The sequence below is a fragment of the Triturus cristatus genome, chromosome 9, assembly GCF_964204655.1.
Source record: "Triturus cristatus chromosome 9, aTriCri1.1, whole genome shotgun sequence".
NCBI classification, from domain to species: Eukaryota; Metazoa; Chordata; class Amphibia; order Caudata; family Salamandridae; genus Triturus; species Triturus cristatus.
The window spans coordinates 663,552,811-663,569,096 of NC_140592.1; the positions used below are offsets into that span (position 1 = coordinate 663,552,811).

General features: G+C 53.2%; 1 protein-coding gene across 1 annotated transcript in view; it reads right to left on the reverse strand.

Annotated features, from left to right (window-relative positions):
• PPP1R37 (protein phosphatase 1 regulatory subunit 37) overlaps positions 1–16,286 on the reverse strand; it is a 551,713-nt gene that overhangs the window by 503,032 nt on the left and 32,395 nt on the right. The window lies entirely within an intron of this gene.

Here is a 16,286-nt window from a genome sequence, read left to right on the forward strand (position 1 = left end):
TTCTGGGCGGGAGGCTCCAGAATCCACCCAAGTTTTCAGTGCCTTTTGCATATCTTCTTTGGTGTTGAGACCAGTGGTAGCGATTCTGAGTTCCTTACAGAATTGCTTTAGTTCTTTATGAGTGTACTCTTCCAGCTGTTCCACCTGGAACACGGTACTGGCGTCGTTTTCTATGAGAACCACGGCGTTTCCTTCTGTCATCTTTGTCGGTAGTGCGTCAGCCGTTCACGGTACGATCTCTAGATTATGGGCCCGAATCCCGTCGCTTGCCACCAATGTTAGAAGGCGACCTCAGAGGGGCCCGGAGGGGGCCCTGACTGCCCTGAGACCCACCCTCGAGGTATCGTAGCCGAGCACTGGCGGGAGACTCCTCAGGGGAGGAACCTCGTATCTAGGATCGCACACTCGGCACCACACAACAGAGAGACACCACACGAGGAGTTCTTAAGAGCAAATCTTTATCAGATCGGAGTGGTAGGATCTTTATGATCAGCAAGGCAAAATATATACAAGTAGAGAGCGGGCTCACAAAGTCTTGGAGGGGGGTTAGGAGGTAGCGGGACAGTCTTTGGGGATATGGATCAAATGCAGGAGCGTACCCGGCGCACAGCTCACAATCCTCGAGCTGGGGGATACGCTTGTCGTCGTGGGGTCCGGCGGGACCAAGAGAGTCGGTGGGCGCTGCGAGATACTCAGCAGGGCTCGAGCACAAGTTCGGAGGTCTTACGATCTTCCGGGAGCCGCGAGTCACTCAGCAGGGCTCAAGCACGAGTTCGGAGGTCTTACGATCTTCAGGGAGCCGCGAGTCACTCAGCAGGGCTCAGGTACACGTTCGGAGGTCTGACGATCTTCAGGGAGCCGCGAGTCACTCAGCAGGGCTCAGGTGTTTCCAAGGCGAATCTGCCGGACAGTCCCAGAGCACCCCTTGTTATAGGGCGACTCCTCTTTGATGTCCGGAGTCTGTGCAGGCAGGGGTCTTGTCACCTGGGGGTCGCTTGTTGGGGGTTTCCTGCCATTGTCCTTTGATCCTTTCAGGGCCGGGTCGGGAGGAGCCCCAGACACCCAGCAGGCGTGGAGCCAGCCCTCGGGGAGGCCGGCGGGTCGATCGAAACCCACCTTCCCAGGGAAGCGCAGAGGTGTGATGGAAACTGCTCCTCCCTTTCTCATCCCAAGGGGAGCGCGATGTCCTCCAGCCGGAGTGGCGCCTATAGGCTAGGGTCGCGCTGGGGCCGGGCGGCCATCTTGGTGCATGAAGTGGGCACGCGGGCCCGGGGTGGCCGAAGGAGGAAGGCCACGGACGGGGGAAGTCCGGGTCGGGTGTGTGTGTTCTGGTGGGAAGGATCGGCTAGGCCGTGGGCTCGGGGCTGGTGTGAGGTGCAGGGGTCAGGTCTGTCTATGTTACGAGGGCCGTGTCTAACAGTGTGGTTGGGTGTGCGTGTGGGTGGTTGTGCGTGTGGGTGGTTGTGCGTGCGGGTGGGGGTGCGGTGATGTGGGGGTGCGGTGATGTGGGGGTGCGAAGATGTGGGGGTGCGAAGATGTGGGGGTGCGAAGATGTGGGGGTGCGAAGATGTGGGGGTGCGAAGATGTGGGGGTGCGAAGATGTGGGGGTGCGAAGATGTGGGGGTGCGAAGATGTGGGGGTGCGAAGATGTGGGGGTGCGAAGATGTGGGGGTGCGAAGATGTGGGGGTGCGAAGATGTGGGGGTGCGAAGATGTGGGGGTGCGATGATGTGGGGGTGCGGTGATGTGGGGGTGCGGTGATGTGGGGGTGCGGTGATGTGGGGGTGCGGTGATGTGGGGGTGCGGTGATGTGGGGGTGCGGTGATGTGGGGGTGCGGTGATGTGGGGGTGCGGTGATGTGGGGGTGCGGTGATGTGGGGGTGCGGTGATGTGGGGGTGCGGTGATGTGGGGGTGCGGTGATGTGGGGGTGCGGTGATGTGGGGGTGCGGTGATGTGGGGGTGCGGTGATGTGGGGGTGCGGTGATGTGGGGGTGCGGTGATGTGGGGGTGCGGTGATGTGGGGGTGCGGTGATGTGGGGGTGCGGTGATGTGGGGGTGCGGTGATGTGGGGGTGCGGTGATGTGGGGGGTGCGGTGATGTGGGGGGTGCGGTGATGTGGGGGGTGCGGTGATGTGGGGGGTGCGGTGATGTGGGGGGTGCGGTGATGTGGGGGGTGCGGTGATGTGGGGGGTGCGGTGATGTGGGGGGTGCGGTGATGTGGGGGGTGCGGTGATGTGGGGGGTGCGGTGATGTGGGGGGTGCGGTGATGTGGGGGGTGCGGTGATGTGGGGGGTGCGGTGATGTGGGTGTGTGTTAGAAGGCGACCTCAGAGGGGCCCGGAGGGGGCCCTGACTGCCCTGAGGCCCACCCTCGAAGTATCGTAGCCTGGCACTGGCGGGAGACTCCTCAGGGGAGGAACCTCGTATCTAGGATCGTACACTCGGCACCACACGACAGAGAGACACCACACGAGGAGTTAAGAGCAAATCTTTATCAGGTCGAGGGGTAGGATCTTTATGATAAGCAAGGCCAAATATATACAAGTAGAGTGAGGGCTCCCAAGGTCTTGGAGGGGGGTTAGGAGGTAGCGGGACAGTCTTTGGGGTTAGGAATCAAATGCAGGAGCGTACCCGGCGCACAGCTCACAATCCTCGAGCTGGGGGATACGCTTGTCGTCGTGGGGTCCAGCGGGACCACGAGAGTCTGTGGGAGCTGCGAGTCACTCAGCAGGGCTCAAGCACAATTTCGGAGGTCTTACGATCTTCAGGGAGCCGCGAGTCACTCAGCAGGGCTCAAGCACAAGTTCGGAGGTCTTACGATCTTCAGTGAGCCGCGAGTCACTCAGCAGGGCTCAAGCACAAGTTCGGAGGTCTTACGATCTTCAGGGAGCCGCGAGTCACTCAGCAGGGCTCAAGCACAAGTTCGGAGGTCTTACGATCTTCAGGGAGCCACGAGTCACTCAGCAGGGCTCAAGCACAAGTTCGGAGGTCTTACGATCTTCAGGGAGCCGCGAGTCACTCAGCAGGGCTCAGGTGTTTCCAAGGCGAATCTGCCGGACAGTCCCAGAGCACCCCTTGTTATAGGGCGACTCCTCTTTGATGTCCGGAGTCGGTGCAGGCAGGGGTCTTGTCCCCTGGGGGTCGCTTGTTGAGGTTTCCTGCCATTGTCCTTTGATCCTTCCAGGGCCGGGTCGGGAGGAGTCCCAGACACCCAGCAGGCGTGGAGCCAGCCCTCGAGGAGGCCGGCAGGTCAATCGAAACCCACCTTCCCAGGGAAGCGCAGAGGTGTGATAGAAACTGCTCCTCCCTCTCTCATCCCAGGGGGAGCGCGATGTTCTCCAGCCGGGGTGGCGCCTCTAGGCCAGGGTCGCGCTGGGGCTGGGCGGCCATCTTGTTGCATGAAGGGGGCACGCGGGCCCGGTGTGGCCGAAAGGAGGAAGGCCACGGACGGGAAGTCCGGGTTGGGTGCGTGTGAGTTCTGGTGGGAAGAATCGGCTAGGCCGTGGGTTTGGGGGCCGGTGTGAGGGGCAGGGGTCAGGTCTAGCTATGTTACGAGGGCCGGGTCTAACAGTGTGGTGATGTGGCTGTGGTGATGTGGCTGTGGTGATGTGGCTGTGGTGATGTGGCTGTGGTGATGTGGTGATGTGGCTGTGGTGATGTGGTGATGTGGCTGTGGTGATGTGGTGATGTGGCTGTGGTGATGTGGTGATGTGGCTGTGGTGATGTGGTGATGTGGCTGTGGTGATGTGGTGATGTGGCTGTGGTGATGTGGTGATGTGGCTGTGGTGATGTGGCTGTGGTGATGTGGCTGTGGTGATGTGGCTGTGGTGATGTGGCTGTGGTGATGTGGCTGTGGTGATGTGGCTGTGGTGATGTGGCTGTGGTGATGTGGCTGTGGTGATGTGGCTGTGGTGATGTGGCTGTGGTGATGTGGCTGTGGTGATGTGGCTGTGGTGATGTGGCTGTGGTGATGTGGCTGTGGTGATGTGGCTGTGGTGATGTGGCTGTGGTGATGTGGCTGTGCGCGTGTGGCTGTGCGCGTGTGGCTGTGCGCGTGTGGCTGGCTGTGCGCGTGTGGCTGGCTGTGCGCGTGTGGCTGGCTGTGCGCGTGTGGCTGGCTGTGCGCGTGTGGCTGGCTGTGCGCGTGTGGCTGGCTGTGCGCGTGTGGCTGGCTGTGCGCGTGTGGCTGGCTGTGCGCGTGTGGCTGGCTGTGCGCGTGTGGCTGGCTGTGCGCGTGTGGCTGGCTGTGCGCGTGTGGCTGGCTGTGCGCGTGTGGCTGGCTGTGCGCGTGTGGCTGGCTGTGCGCGTGTGGCTGGCTGTGCGCGTGTGGCTGGCTGTGCGCGTGTGGCTGGCTGTGCGCGTGTGGCTGGCTGTGCGCGTGTGGCTGGCTGTGCGCGTGTGGCTGGCTGTGCGCGTGTGGCTGGCTGTGCGCGTGTGGCTGGCTGTGCGCGTGTGGCTGGCTGTGCGCGTGTGGCTGGCTGTGCGCGTGTGGCTGGCTGTGCGCGTGTGGCTGGCTGTGCGCGTGTGGCTGGCTGTGCGCGTGTGGCTGGCTGTGCGCGTGTGGCTGGCTGTGCGCGTGTGGCTGGCTGTGCGCGTGTGGCTGGCTGTGCGCGTGTGGCTGGCTGTGCGCGTGTGGCTGGCTGTGCGCGTGTGGCTGGCTGTGCGCGTGTGGCTGGCTGTGCGCGTGTGGCTGGCTGTGCGCGTGTGGCTGGCTGCGCGTGTGGCTGGCTGCGCGTGTGGCTGGCTGCGCGTGTGGGCGGTTGCGCGTGTGGGCGGTTGCGCGTGTGGGCGGTTGCGCGTGTGGGCGGTTGCGCGTGTGGGCGGTTGCGCGTGTGGGCGGTTGCGCGTGTGGGCGGTTGCGCGTGTGGGCGGTTGCGCGTGTGGGCGGTTGCGCGTGTGGGCGGTTGCGCGTGTGGGCGGTTGCGTGTGTGGGCGGTTGCGTGTGTGTGCGGTTGCGTGTGTGTGCGGTTGCGTGTGTGTGCGGTTGCGTGTGTGTGCGGTTGCGTGTGTGTGCGGTTGTGTGTGTGTGTGTGTGGTTGTGTGTGTGTGTGGTTGTGTGTGTGTGTGTGTGTGTGGTTGTGTGGTTGTGTGGTTGTGTGTGGTTGTGTGTGTGTGTGTGGTTGTGTGTGTGTGTGTGTGGTTGTGTGTGTGTGTGTGTGTGTGTGTGTGTGTGTGTGTGTGTGTGTGTGTGTGTGTGTGTGTGTGTGTGTGGGTTCATGTGTGGGTGTGTGTGGGAGGGTGTGTGGGAGGGTGTGTGGGTTCATGTGTGGGTGTGTGTGGGAGGGTGTGTGGGAGGGTGTGTGGGAGGGTGTGTGGGAGGGTGTGTGGGAGGGTGTGTGGGAGGGTGTGGGTGTGGGTGTGTGGGTGTGTGGTTTTGTGTGTGGTGTGTCTGTGCTTGTGGGTGTGGTTGTGTGTGCTTGTCTGCTTGTGGGTGTGGCTGTGTGTGCTTGTGGTTGTGTGTGGTTGTGTGTGGTTTTGTGTGGTTGTGTGTGGTTATGTGGGGGTGTGGTTATGTGGGGGTGTGGTTATGTGGGGGTGTGGTTATGTGGGGGTGTGGTTATGTGGGGGTGTGGTTATGTGGGGGTGTGGCTGGGTGTGTGGCTGGTTGTGTGTGCGTATGGTTGTGTGTGCGCGTGTGGCTGTGCGTGTGGCTGTGCGTGTGGCTGTGCGTGTGGCTGTGCGTGTGGTTGGGTGTGTGTGTGGTTGGTTGGTTGTGTGTGGCGTGTGTGGCGTGTGTGGCGTGTGTGGGTGTGGTTTTGTGCGTGGGGTTGTGCGTGGGGGGGTTGTGCGCGGTGGGGTTGTGCGTGGGGGGGTTGTGCGTGGGGGGGTTGTGCGTGGGGGGGTTGTGCGTGGGGGGGTTGTGCGTGGGGGGGTTGTGCGTGGGGGGGTTGTGCGTGGGGGGGTTGTGCGTGGGGGGGTTGTGCGTGGGGGGGTTGTGCGTGGGGGGGTTGTGCGTGGGGGGGTTGTGCGTGGGGGGGTTGTGCGTTGGGGGGTTGTGCGTGGGGGGTTGTGCGTGGGGGGGTTGTGCGTGGGGGGGTTGTGCGTGGGGGGGTTGTGCGTGGGGGGGTTGTGCGTGGGGGGGTTGTGCGTGGGGGGGTTGTGCGTGGGGGGATTGTGTGGGGGGGTTGTGCGTGGGGGGGTTGTGCGTGGGGGGGTTGTGCGTGGGGGGGATGTGCGTGTGGGGGTTGTGCGTGTGGGGGTTGTGCGTGTGGTAGTGTGTGTGGTAGTGTGTGTGTGGTAGTGTGTGTGTGGTAGTGTGTGTGTGGTAGTGTGTGTGTGTGTGGTAGTGTGTGTGTGTGGTAGTGTGTGTGTGGTAGTGTGTGTGTGTGTGGTAGTGTGTGTGTGGTAGTGTGTGTGTGGTAGTGTGTGTGTGGTATGTATGGTGTTGTGTGTCTGGTTGTGTGTGGTTGTGGGTGTGTGGGTGTGTGGGTGCGAGGTTGTGGGTGTGTGGGTGTGTGGGTGCGAGGTTGTGGGTGTGAGGTTGTGGGTGCGTGGTTGTGGGTGCGTGGTTGTGGGTGCGTGGTTGTGGGTGCGTGGTTGTGGGTGCGTGGTTGTGGGTGCGTGGTTGTGGGGGTGTGGTTATGTGGGTGTGGTTATGTGGGTGTGGTTATGTGGGTGTGGTTATGTGGGTGTGGGTGTGTGGGTGTGGGTGTGGGTGTGTGGGTGTGGGGTTGTGGGTGTGGTTGGTTGTGTGTGTGGTTGGTTGTGTGTGTGGTTGTGTGTGGTTGTGTGTGTGGTTGTGTCCATGGGTGTGTGTGCTTATGGGTGGTTGTGTGTGGTTGTGGTTGTGCGTGTGGTTGTGTGGATGTGGTTGCGTGTGTGGTTGTGCTTATGGGTGGGTGGGTGTGTGGGTAGGTAGGTAGGTGTGTGTGTGGTTGTGTATGTGTGGTTGTGTGTATGTGTGTGGTTGTGTGGTTGTGTGTGTGGTTGTGTATATGGTTGTGTGTGTGGTTGTGCGTGTGGTTGTGCGTGTGGTTGTGCGTGTGGTTGTGCGTGTGGTTGTGCGTGTGGTTGTGCGTGTGGTTGTGCGTGTGGTTGTGCGTGTGGTTGTGCGTGTGGTTGTGCGTGTGGTTGTGCGTGTGGTTGTGCGTGTGGTTGTGCGTGTGGTTGTGGGTGTGACAGTAATACTAAAAGCATCTCAAAATAAAGGACCACAAACATCGAGTTTGTGGAAAGAGAAAGCACAATGTAAGTCAAACTGGCGCAGCAAAGCATTAACACAACAACAAAACAAGCAAGATCACTTAGCGAAGACTGAGTGCTGATAATGGAGTCACACAGCCCATCATCTTAAGAGTTCGATTGCAGCCAATGTGCACTCAAACCTGCCCCCTCCTTGCAAGTTGCACCCCATATTTCATGAGTTGTAACTGCTGCACCCACCATAGCGCTTTGAGATCTAAAGCGCTACATAGGTCTAATCGATTAACCAGTCGCCAACATGCTGTGCTTTTAAAGAGAATGTGCCAAAGTTTCCAGCGTCCTCATCATGTCCTCATGAAAGCGCCAACGAAAGGACTCCCTGAATGGTGCAACGGACATTAAGCAGCTGCTGCGATCAGAAATAAACACTGTGAACGTTGTCCAGTTTCACAGTAACGTTTCCTTAATGTTCTTTAAGTCACAAATCAGTAATACTAAAAGCATCTCAAAATAAAGGAACACAAACATCGAGTTTGTGGAAAGAGAAAGCACATTGTAAGTCAAACGGGCGCAGCAAAGCATGAATACAACATGTTCTTTGATGTTTGATGTTCTTTGAATGAGAACATCAAAGAGGCACCGCGAAAGTGATCGCGGGCGAAAGTGAAAGTGATCGCGGGCGCTTAATGAGCATGATGAGGTTTGCCAGCCTCTGCTCTCAAGCGCGCGCCCGCGCACATGCACTTTAGTTCTAGGCTGGCCATGGTAGCATTTTTTGAGTCCTCACAAAAAGTCTCGCCAGAACAGCGCTTGCGCCAGGTCAGGAGAGACCTAAAAAGGGGACAAGGGCAGCACCTGGGCACATGGGCGTAGGAAGTGTGGGGGACGCGGGGGATATATCCCCCCCAGATTTTGGAGTGGGGGGGATACGGGGGACAACGGTGGGGGGGGCGAGGGGACAAAGGAATTTCCCCTCTCCCTTCTGTTATCGCAGGGCCATTAGCACGCGAAAGCGCCACCTAATGGCCCTGCACTTGACCTGCCTGGAGTCAGAGGCCACCCGCCCTCTGCCTTTTGTTATGCTGCAGGAAGGCTCATCCGTTCTGGGAAGGGCAGAGAACGGAGAAAAAATAAACGCTGTCTCTTTTCCTTCATGGCAAGGACCGTGTCCACTACTCCTGATCTGCCTCTGGCGGCTGCCCTCCTCTCTTTATTCCTCCATCTCTTTCTGTCTCTGTCTCGCTCCTGCTTACGTGTTGATTTCAAGAGGCAGCTCTTAAGGTACTCTCTCTTGCCTCTCCTTTTCTTTTTTTGTTCCCCTGTGAAATTGATCCAAAAAAGGCTGAACACTTTGGCTGTAAATGTCCTCATTTTCTGACCGTTTTCTATTGAAAAGAAAAACCTCGGAATGTAGAGAAAAAATAGTTAAATACCTAAATAAAGCAATACAGAGTGGACAGCAGACAGGCCAGACTGTTATTTACACCCACACACATTAGCGCCACTTTACAGAGTTTGCCAGTGAAAGCGCTACTTTCTTTTTATCTTCTTTCTTTGAACAACATTGTTTTCCCAGGGTTGGTAAGTGCGCCATTCCTAAAGGGACTGCAATACCTGGTTGATGGGTAGAGTGGAAACGTTTAATATGATCGTTTTCAACTTTTTAATTATTTTAGCTTATAAAATGCGGCTCTGTGTTTGGGGATGTGGTCTTTTTTAAACCAAACTGCATACATTTTGAAAGGATATAAGCAATGGACATTGAAAGGGGTCCCTTCCTGGTCCTGTAGCCATGTCTTAAACTTTTCAGGCAAAATCACTTACTGATTTCTGAATAATGAGTTTAAAACCTTTAAGGTAACCATGTCTTTTTCTGATTAAAGTTCACATGCTTTGCTTATTCTTGCATTCCCTATGAGTGTTTGCTTTTTCCAGGGTGTTATTCATTTTTTTCAGGCAGCATTTTACTGTTGTCTAGTGCATAATTTGAATTTAGTCGCAGCACAAATGAGTTGTGCTGAAGGCAGTGTGAGTTTCTCTCAGTTGGGCAGTATGGTGTTCAGTGTGGGAGAGAATGTGGCACTCTGGCCAGAGCTGCTGAATTTGGAACTGGAGAACCATGTTCAGACCTTCATGACCAGTTCACCATACCACACTCCTGACAGAGCTTATTCCGATGCTACACCTTAGAAGGCCCGATAGACCTTAGAAGCCCAGGTGTCTTAGCACCCGCAGGTGGACCTGTCCACCACAATCCATACTGCAGTTCACTTCCAGTCTTACGGGCAGGCATATGAAGAAGCACATCCGGCATATGAAGAAGCACATCCTAGATCGACAGTGCATCTGTCACTGAGGTCACAAGACCCTTGAGGCCAGTCCACCTCACCCATTGGTACCTCCATTGGCCTTTTTCCAGCACTAGCATTGCAACTTGCCAGGGGTTGGCAATGTAGGATTTGCATGCACACCAAACTTAGGGGGTGATTATAATGGCAGTGGGACCGCCACGTCACCCCGTCGGTGGCGGTCCCACCACCATTGGTGACTGCATCACAGCCCGCCATATTACAATGGCGGGTGGTTACCTGGCGGTCAGAAAGACCAACCACCACGCACCCGACGGGCTTCTTGAGCCCGCCGGTGTGGTGGAGGGGCTCGTGGTTCCTACAATGCTGGTGGTGCCTACCATGCACCGCAGCAGGGATTACGATGTCCCTTACCCGCCAGCTTATCAATGGCGGTTCACCTGCCATGGAAATGCTGGCGAAAAGGACATTGGGGGCCCGTAGCAGGCCCCTTTACCCCTGGCCCCCAGACATGGGTCCTGGCGGGCATCTATGATACCCCACAACATATCACTGCACCATGTGGCAGGCACCGATATATTTAACATGTTCCTTTTTTTTTTTACTTTGCGGCGGATGATGCAGCCAGCAGCACCTGCTGCAATGTAAAAGATAGGCACTGCGAACACCGTAGTGACAGTCGCATTGTAATGCCTATCGTGGGGCCTCCACCTTGAAGGCCAGCGGTCCCATTCCCCGATTCGATGGCGGTGGTACTGAAGTCCGCCTGCCATCGTAGTCAGCCCCTAAGTTTGCATTTTATGAATACGATTCAGCGGGAAATAAATTGATGTTTGCAATTTAATTGACTTTGGTTGGCCTCTTATCTATGAGATTTCCTGGTTGAATGTGCCTTTACATTATACATTTTCGGTTGTATGAATTGATTGCACACTACACTCTCCTACAGGTATTAATTTGAGTGTCATTAGGAGTGTCTGGGACCAATTGTTTTCTTAGGAATTGTTTTCTTTACTAACCTTTACAGAGGGCCCTAAACTTCACAGCAACACAAGTCACATTTCTTTTAGTAATTTGGGATCCGTTTGAGCTACAAAATTGTTTTGGAGGAAATCGTTAGATTATGCAGCAGATGATGTATTATGTGGCAAATATGATACAGCCATAGTTAAGTGGAAAACATTTTTCCACTTAATTTTGCCCCAACATTGTAGTTGATCAATTTGTAAGTTCCCCAAACCCAAAAGTCGAGTTTGGGCACAATTTGCATTTTAAAAGCAGCCCTATAACACAGGGCTACTTTTAAACTGAACTCAGGCTTCAGCAGTGCACACATGCAAGCGCAGAAAGGGCTGCTGGCCTCTAAACTGCCATGCCTTATTATATTCTAGGGACTTAAAAAGTAGTTCTAATCCCCCTGCCCTATTATGGTCCCCCCCAGAATTTTAGTGTCTCCTACGCCCCTGCCTGGGCATACCTTGCCCTCTCCTTGTTGGCTCACCCTCCCACACCAAATTGCGGGCACTTTTAATGCCAGTATCCAGCATGTGTTGTCAGCCACGTATGCCTTGTAGCGCTACGGTTCGATGCGGCCAGCAGGCTGACTCCGCCTTTCATCCTCCAGGGATAATGCCCGAAGTACCACTGAGAGGCATAAAAAAACAATCAGGTTGTTTGAGTGTGTGCACACAAATCGGTAAGTATTATACTTTGCAAACAGTCCTAGCGAGATTATTATGTAAAAGAAATACTTTATGACAACCGAATTCCAAGCGGCTGCGACAGTTATCCAACATTTGTGAAGCGCACCGCTGCCACCAGGGGACCCGGATTTTTAGCGGGAAGGTGTGCTTGGAGTATGTTCTATGTCTGAGGGTTTGCGTGAGATTCTGTCACACAGTAGTGTGAAACCTGGTGCTGTCAGCAGGCGTGCTAATGAGCCAGAGCTGCGCGAGATGGGACAGAGTACGTCATGTTGCTCCTTTCAATAGTCTCGGTGTGGAGAATCAGGCAGCTCAGAGGTCTCCTGGAAGAATCCTCTGGGAGTCTTTGCTGCTATAAGGCAATGGTGGCTGTTTGATGCGGCTTGTGGACTGGATTCAGTAGATCTATCTACATGCTGACGGATTTGTCAGTGGTGTTTTTTTGAGAGTCCAAGATCATGTTAGAGTCTGCAGGTTGCTGAGCTATGTTTTATCGTCTTCCTGAATGAAGGCCAGGTGGGTTGGTATTTTCCGCGCTTTCTGCTGGTGGAACAAAGGCCCTATTCCTTGGAGTGCTCAGTGAGCTATTCGCCGTTCATTCTGCACCTACAAGATAGCGGAGTACGGTAACGTGATCCAAGGGTTTAAAATGGAGGAAAGGAGTACGATCTACAGATTAGAAAGAAGGCTTCAGCAAAAAGTCTATCTCCGCCCCCCACCTCCAAAATACAGTTTGCGTCTTATCCTGTACGTAGCAGGCACGCAATTTCAACAGATCGCCTCAGACGTGCTGGTCCCAATGCTGTGTGGTAGGCAAGCCATAAACATGATGAACCTGTTCCGTGGCGCCTTCCACGCGGCATCCAGAGGCCACGAGCAGCTATCAGCTGCCGCTGAATGAACAATGAAGTAACATCAACACCAACAGGTCGTGAGCAGCGAAAGGCCCCGTGTGATATTATTCAAACAGAATGTCACAGAAAACTTAACACCTGCTATATGTCCACTTAAAGTACACCTTAGAAAGGCGCTGCTTCGTGGAGAGGGCATCTAACTAGCCACATATCTATTTTACAGCACTGCCATGAGCGATCTGAAAGCACCAACGTCATCATGACAGACAAAACACAACAAGCATTGCCACGAGTGGTGCGCGACTTGTGTCAGGGAGCAGGCCATCTGTTTTGCATCATGGCGCACGAGTCTGGGCACGATAATGCAAAACAGATGTCGGCCGTGCAGGTAACAGACACCAATAGGCCGTGGGCGGGGCAAATGCGGGACATGCGCCCGCATTTGCTCAATTATGTGCTGTCTTTGTTAGAAAGATGCACACAACGCCCAATAGCCTGCAACAACAAAACCACACGCACAAGCGTGTGGTCAGCTTTCAGAAGCCCCTACATGAAGTCTCGACTTAAAAAGGCTAACAAAAACGACACATTCTGCAAGACAAACATTCATGTGAAAACGAAATGCTCTGCAAATGCATTTAAAGGTAGTTAAAAGTACATTTCCTAATTGTGCTTATTGCTGAAATTTGCCTTTTTAGGTGTACAGTCAATTCGGCATTGGAGGTAACACACTGTATAAGAGTACACTGATGCTTAGGATCACACCAGTATGTCAAGCAGAGCAGCTGGGTCAGATCTACAACTATCAACTTGCACAACTCTTCCACAGTCTTTATAGTTCGGTCACAAGATCAGCCTTAACTCACTTCATCAAGCACCAGTTGCCAAGAAGGTAGTCACATTTCAAAGACCAATAACTGTAGACTGGACCCTGCTCTGATACGACTAACAGAATAATTTGTGCCAATGATATCTGCATTCTGTAAAAACACATGCTGCCCACTGCCCATGTTAGGTGAACTATTTCAGCTCCCTCTCACAATATCAGCCATCCTTGAATTCCACTCGGCAACCAAAGTACAGGCAATGTCTCAAGTGTGATATTTGAAATACAGAGAACGGCTATTTTACCAACAGAAAAGAGCAATATTGCCATACTATAACACAATGACCACACTTTGGTTATCATCATGCATAAAACTGAAACACTTCCCACGCAGGTTTAAAGCAGAGACAAGACACTTCCAATCATACACCCACATGGTGTAGATTGCGGTCCTTAGCGTCTGACAAAGGGATAGTAAGAGCTATTCAAATGCAACAATACAATAATAATTTAATAGCATCAGCTCTCCACACAGCAACAAAGTTAAACAACTTCTAAACTATTACAACATAACCTCCACCCTGTTGAGTGTACAGACCTGCAGGCAGACTTCGAGTGTTGTGTAAGAATGAGGAGGCATTTAGGGCATTGTGATTGTTATTTCGGTGTGGCATAGCCTAGGTCAAAGACATCTTGCTTTTTAGGTTGAGCCTAGAGGCAGACCGCATGGGCTGCTCGCTCTGCGAGGCATGCTGTATTGGAGTATGCACTGGAAGTCCTCCCATATTTGTCATTGGCTTGTGTCATTGTCCTCCGTAAATGCTGGCTTCTGATTCGTATATAGGCTTGCTAGTTTCTCCTTGTCTTCATTTGTAACCTCCCATGAGGAATGGCACTTTTACTTCTGTTGTTACGTGGTACGTCTTTAGTCTGGAAGGACTATTTTACTTAATGCCTTTCTCTTGCTGCAGGCACGACATGCTTTCTTTCGCACCATTCGCGCTTTCACTTTTAAAATAGCCAGGGGCAATCGTGGCCCCTTCTTTTCAATCAAATATGTCCATTTGTAAATGTTAGAGGCATTACCTACATGTTATCGACCTCTCCGTTTAAGTCTTTGCTTAGGTGAAGATGGGAATATGTCGCTCAGGGGGATGTGAAATGATTTAAACAAAACGGGTCTAGACACAAACCAAAACTCCTGGACCACTTATCAAAGCCTTGAAGTCAAATTACGAATTACATAATTCTACTAATGCTACTTTTTAGGTCTCGCCTGACCCAGCGCATGCGCTGATCTGGCAAGACTTATTGAGAGGGCTCCAAAAAGTGCTACCAGGCCAGCCTAGAGCTACAGTGCATGTGCGCGGGCGCGCGCGACGTGCTTTACCGCGAATACTTTCACTTTCGCGGCTGCTTTGATGTTTGACCGCGATCGCGGTCACTTACACTTTCGCGGCCGCTTGGCATAGCCAATAGGTCTCGCTTTTGGGACCTTATAAGTATTTAGTTATGCAACTGTTGCATGGCTAAACACTTATAAGGTCCCAAAGGCGAAACCTATTGGCTATGCCAATGCTTGTTAATGTAGCAGCAGGAACTTCTCAAAACTGCTCACTAGGGAGCTCTAGGAGCAGCTTGCGGTACTGCACCTAGACTCACTAGGGACCTCTAGGAGACGCTTGTGGTACTGCACCGGGAAATACACTGCTGGTTCCTGACTCACTACGCAAGCATTTGCAATGCACCAGGTCTCATATTACTGAAAGTATGAGCTATTGGCGTTGCATTATTATTTGCAACGCCAATACCTCAAACTATCAGTAATGCAAGACCTATTGCACTGCAAATGCTTGCTACACTTGCAGAGAGAGAGGACTTTTGGTCAGCCTGCTTCAGAAACTGGCTTGTACGCTTCAGGTCCCGCCACCAATTCTTGCCCAAGAGTTCTCCACATTTTGGGTCCGCTCATATAATTCCGCAGAGGTCTGTAGTTTTGCAAAGTAGTTACTCTTTACGATCATATAAAAAATGTGAAAATCATCCGCTCAATGTAGACTTATGACTGCTGCACTGCTTCTGTAACAGCAGAAATTTGCCCAATCCTGGCTAGGTTTGGGGGGATAGTGGCACGTAAGTAAATAGATTCACCTGGTGTGAGCATACCATATCTCAAGACAGTATAGCCTGCCACTGCTCAGGTCCAAAGCTCTGCTTTCAGTGCTGCAAGAGAAGCAAAAGGGAAGGGGACAATATAAATAAGTATAAGAGGCAAGGATTATGCTGTACTTTCTTCACTATTTATTATTACCGCCACATTGTTAATCAACAAAGACTTCATTTTCCATAAACCCAGGGAAAAAGTCAACAGTAACCCAAGGTCCCATCAATACTGTCAGGGACCCTTTAACAGTCCTTCGCCCCTGTTGCTGCCTCCCCTTTCTTCGCTGCTCCAGCAGCCGAGATAAGTGCCTCCGGGCCACTTCTCTATTATTTATTGTTGTTGTTGTATGAACTGTATTTAGGCTATTTTGTGCTGTAGTGAGCAAAAGATTGATGGGTTTAACCCAAATCTCTTGACTGGGGGTGAATGTTTGATTCATTCAGCATTCGGTCCATCATTTGTTGCAGCAACATTTTTCGCCCTAAGTGGGATGCGTATGCCCAGACGTGGGTCCCTTGCTCTCTGTGCCCCTGGATTCAAGCTAGTCTGGCTAATGAGGGGCGATACCCCGAAACCGGTTCAAGGATGCTCATTTCCAGGGAGGACCCAGCTTGGCAGTTCGGGCTGGACTGACCTAGAGAGCAAAAGAACAATGGATTTAACCCAGCTCTCTTGACAGTGGGTGAATGTTTGATTCATTCAGCATTCTGTCCATCTTTTGTTGCCACAGTGTTTTCTATTACAGAGCGGCTGCAGGAACGCGTGTCACTCCTCTGGGTCTCAGCTGACAAATCACGACCTTTGCCGCAGGAAGGTTTCGGAAGCCACTAGATAAAGAGGTCCACAATTGCCTTCAGGCAGAGTTCCCCTGCCCGCTCGTAGGCGATAAAGTGGCACTGACCCCCGACAGATGACGCCTGGCCACCTTTCTGGGAAAATATGTGCACAGCCCAAAGAAGGGTATCGAAAGATCAGGACAAGCAATTAGAGATCTCTGGCCCATTGACCCATATCTTAGACATAGCAGAAGATGCAAAAGGGTATGGGACCTTGATCTTTCCAGATGTATTGTTAGAGTGGGCTTGGAGCGCCAGTATCTTTTTGGGGAATGCAAACTGTGCTATTTCGAACGAAAGGCACAGCTAGCTCCTCAAAGTTAGATCCCACATTGGGGAACCTCACGTCCTCTGAAGCTGGCTCCATTGCCCAGGGTGGAATGTTTGGAGACCCGGTCATTCATGAACTTTGTAAATTTGAGGCGACATTTAATTAGCTAGACAAGGCCCAG